Source organism: Oryctolagus cuniculus, chromosome 19 (genome assembly GCF_051225735.1).
Source record: "Oryctolagus cuniculus isolate XC-2025 breed Fujian yellow rabbit chromosome 19, ASM5122573v1, whole genome shotgun sequence".
Classification (NCBI taxonomy): domain Eukaryota; kingdom Metazoa; phylum Chordata; class Mammalia; order Lagomorpha; family Leporidae; genus Oryctolagus; species Oryctolagus cuniculus.
This window is the reverse complement of record NC_142885.1, coordinates 31,847,483-31,851,435: the sequence shown is the minus strand read 5'-3', so window position 1 is coordinate 31,851,435 and position 3,953 is coordinate 31,847,483. Positions and strand designations below refer to the sequence as shown.

Below are 3,953 nucleotides of genomic sequence, written 5' to 3'. Positions count from 1 at the left end.
GTCTGAGTTCCTGTTTTGACCAAGTGTTTTAAACCTCTGACATCTTTGATAGACTTGTTTTTAGATTCAGAGTTGTAAATTAATTCTTTTGACTTTGATGTTTCCAGTTGGATTCCTGGAGCTGTCAAAGGATATAAGCCTCATCTTGGAGATGCAATAGTTATTTAGGTTGTTTGGATTGTGTAGAATGCATTGCTGGGTTTGCACAGGTTGCCTAATTTTAATTGTGTCTATACAGGTATGTTACTCATGTGAAAGTTCTAAAAATTACATAAAGTTATGACTCCTTGTGGTCCTAGTGTGATGTTGCATTATTGGTGCACACATATATTGCTTGCAATATATCTACAGCAACACAGAAATAATGATGCAACAAAGTAAGGCAAATAGGTCTATAAAGCATTTGTTTTCCTTATAAGAAAGTTTTTGTAGAGGAAATAAAATAACTACTGTTCAAACCAGATTTATATGCTTAACAATGATTTAAACCTTACATAAAATTACATCTAAGCTTCACTATTATGAATCCATAAGGAGTCAGAAAAAGGATTTATAGGTCACAAGGTCTTGACTATGGTTGTATTCTACTTTCAAATCAGTCTGAGATAAATAGCATTTTTCCAAGATTTAAAAAAATAGATTTTATAAAAGAGATTCTTTTTAATGACTGAATACATCATTTTTGCTACTGAGAGAAACAGGTTATACTTTTTGCCCCACTATAATTCACTCTTATGAAAGAAATAATTCTCTTAACTTCTAGCAAATGTTACAGGTTTGAGACTACAGGAATTATCAGGAGTCGTTCTTTCTTATCAATCTGTAATTTATTTCTAAAATATGTCAAGTAAATTTTTAAAGACTCAACGAGGGGCAGCTTCATGTTTGCTGTCTCAGTGAATTCTGAGGAGGCTCTTCTGGCTTCACGGCTTCACTGTAGTCTTTCTCTTTTATCTAATCTTCCATTTTCTCATCCTCCTCACTGTCTAGAGGTTGAGGAATAAGCTTATTACCTACAATGACTTGCCTATTAATTCTGTTTCACTCTCTTTCTTTTCCTTTTGGGAAATCCCTTTGGCCTGCATCTTATCATTTATGAAAGTTCTAAGTTTGCAGCAAATGTAAATACTGGACAAGTCCTGCAGTTTTCTGACAGGTCAGGGAGGCAGTCCAACAATGGCAAGCTTGCCATAATCATTCTCACTTTGGTGCACAAGTGGAGCAAATGAAATAGCAAGGTTATTTTTACTTTCCCAAGTAGTTTCTCCAGTTAGCATAATCTGTGTTAACTGATTTTCTGTAAGCATGACTAGTATGCCTCCCACATTCAGTAAAATGTTCATGTAGTTTTTTCTGGACTCTAGAATCACAATAAATCTGATCGTACTGATGTCTGTCAGATGATCTCTGCAGGCAATTACCAACCACCAATGAAGGTTCACAGAACTCAAATTTATCAAAGCTATCACTATTTTTATAAAGCACCCAAATTTTTCCTTGGCATATTCTACCACATCTGAATGAAGCTGCATCCCATGATTTGTTCCAAAAGACCTGTGGCATGGCTGTCGGTCCAGCCCACAGCAGCAATGTGCAGGGCCAGGCTCCTGAGACCCTGGCAGCTGGCTGCCACTACCACCACAACACCGCTGCCTTTTAAAAATGTATTCTTGGAGTCTCAAGATGGACAACCGGGATGTTGCAGGTAAGGCTAACCGGTGGTTTGGGGTCGCTCCCCCCAAGTCTGCAAAGATGAACATGAACACCCTGCACCAAGAAGAGCTCATCGCGCAGAAGAAGCGGGAAATCGAGGCCAGAATGGAGCAGAAAGCTAAGCAGAGCCAGGCGGCCAGCCCTCAGCCCCCGCATCCCGGAGAAGTCGCGAACGCACACAACTCTTCTTGCGTCTCTAACAAATTCGCCAATGACGGCAGCTTCTTGCAGCAGTTCCTGAAGTTGCAGAAGGCACAGACCACCACAGACGCCACCGCCAGCACAGCCGGCGCCCGCCCAGCACACCCCCGCCCAGCGCTGGCAAGAGGCCCCTGCTGCTCGGCAAGCAGCAGGCCTGGGGCTGGGCAGCGCCCCGGGCCAGGTGAGGAACTACTCGCACGCCAAGCAGCTGCCCGTGGCCCAGCGGCCCAGCGTCTTCCAGTCCCCCGATGAGGACGAGGAGGAGGACTAGGAGCAGTGGCTGGAGATCAAAGTTTCACCCCCAGAGGGAGCCGAGACTCGGAAAGTGATAGAGAAATTGGCCCGCTTTGTGGCAGAAGGAGACCCCGAGTTAGAAAAAGTAGCTATGAAGGACTACAAGGATAACCCAGCGTTTGCGTTTTTACACGATAATAATAGCAGGGAATTCCTCTACTACAGAAAGAAGGTGGCTGAGATGAGGAAGGAGGCGCAGAAGTCCCAGGGAGCCTCTCAGAAAGTTTCACCCCCAGAGGACCAGGAGGCCAAGAGCCTCGCAGAAAAGCTGGCCAGGTTCATAGCGGACGGGGGTCCCGAGGTGGAAACCATCGCCCTCCAGAACAACCGCGAGAACCAGGCATTCAGCTTTCTGTACGAACCCAACAGCCAGGGGTACAAGTACTTCCGGCAGAAGCTAGAGGAGTTCCGGAGCGCCAAGGCCGGCTCCACAGGCACCCCCCCAGCACCTGAGCCCAGCCCGAAGCACACGTCCCCTCCTGACGCCCCGTCGGGGGCCTCGCCCCCTGCCGCCACCTGCCCCACCTCATGGGCCCCCGCGCCGGCCACTGCCCCCGCGCCGGCTGCCCCCGGGAAGCCGGCCTCCGCCATGGCCGCCGTGAAAAGAAAGCGGAAGAGCAGGTGGGGACCCGAGGAGGACAAGGTGGAGCTCCCCACTGCGGAGCTGGTGCAGGGAGAGGTGGACGCCTCGCCCTCGCCTCTCTCAGTTCAGGACCTCAAGGGGCTCGGCTACGAGAAGGGGAAGCCCGTGGGTCTGGTGGGCGTCACGGAGCTGTCAGACGCCCAGAAGAAGCAGCTGAAGGAGCAGCAGGAGATGCAGCAGATGTACGACATGATCATGCAGCACAAGCGGGCCATGCAGGACATGCAGCTGCTGTGGGAGAAGGCGCTGCAGCAGCACCAGCACGGCTACGACAGCGAGGAGGAGGTGGACAGCGAGCTGGGCACCTGGGAGCACCGGCTGCGCCGCATGGAGATGGACAAGACGCGGGAGTGGGCCGAGCAGTTGACCAAGATGGGCCGGGGCAAGCACTTCATCGGAGACTTCCTGCTACCCGACGAGCTGGACAAGTTCATGGAGACCTTCAAGGCGCTGAAGGAGGGCCGCGAGCCCGACTACTCGGAGTACAAGGAGTTCAAGCTGACCGTGGAGAACATCGGCTACCAGATGCTCATGAAGATGGGCTGGAAGGAGGGCGAGGGGCTGGGCTCCGAGGGCCAGGGCATCAAGAACCCGGTCAGCAAGGGCACCACCACCGTGGACGGCGCCGGCTTCGGCATCGACCGGCCGGCTGAGCTCTCCAAGGAGGACGACGAGTACGAGGCTTTCTGCAAGAGGATGATGCTGGCCTACCGCTTCCGGCCCAACCCCCTGAACAACCCAAGGCGGCCGTACTACTGACAGCTGCGCAGGCGGCTTTCCCAGCACCGGTCCTGGACCGTGGAACGTGGCCGCGCTGCGCCCGCCCCTGCCGTCACCAGTGTCGTGCTGTGTATTAAAGTCTCAGTGCTCAAAAAAAAAAAAAAGTATTCTTTTAAAAATGTATTCATTGGGGCTGGCTCTGTGGCATAGTGGGTAAAGCTGTGGCCTGCAGTGCCCACATTCCATATGGGCACCAGTTTGAGTCCAGGATGCTCCACTTACAGCCCAGCTCTCTGCTCTGGCCTGGGAAAGGAGTGGAAGATGATCCAAGTCCATGGGCCTCTGCAGCCACATAGGGGACCTGGAAGGAGCTCCTTGCTAC

At 50.9% G+C, this 3,953-nt stretch overlaps 1 pseudogene; it reads left to right on the top strand.

Moving 5' to 3' along the window:
• The first annotated feature begins 1,668 nt into the window (after nucleotides 1–1,668).
• LOC138846851 (SURP and G-patch domain-containing protein 1 pseudogene) lies at nucleotides 1,669–3,724 on the top strand (annotated as a pseudogene).
• The last annotated feature ends 229 nt before the right edge of the window (nucleotides 3,725–3,953 follow it).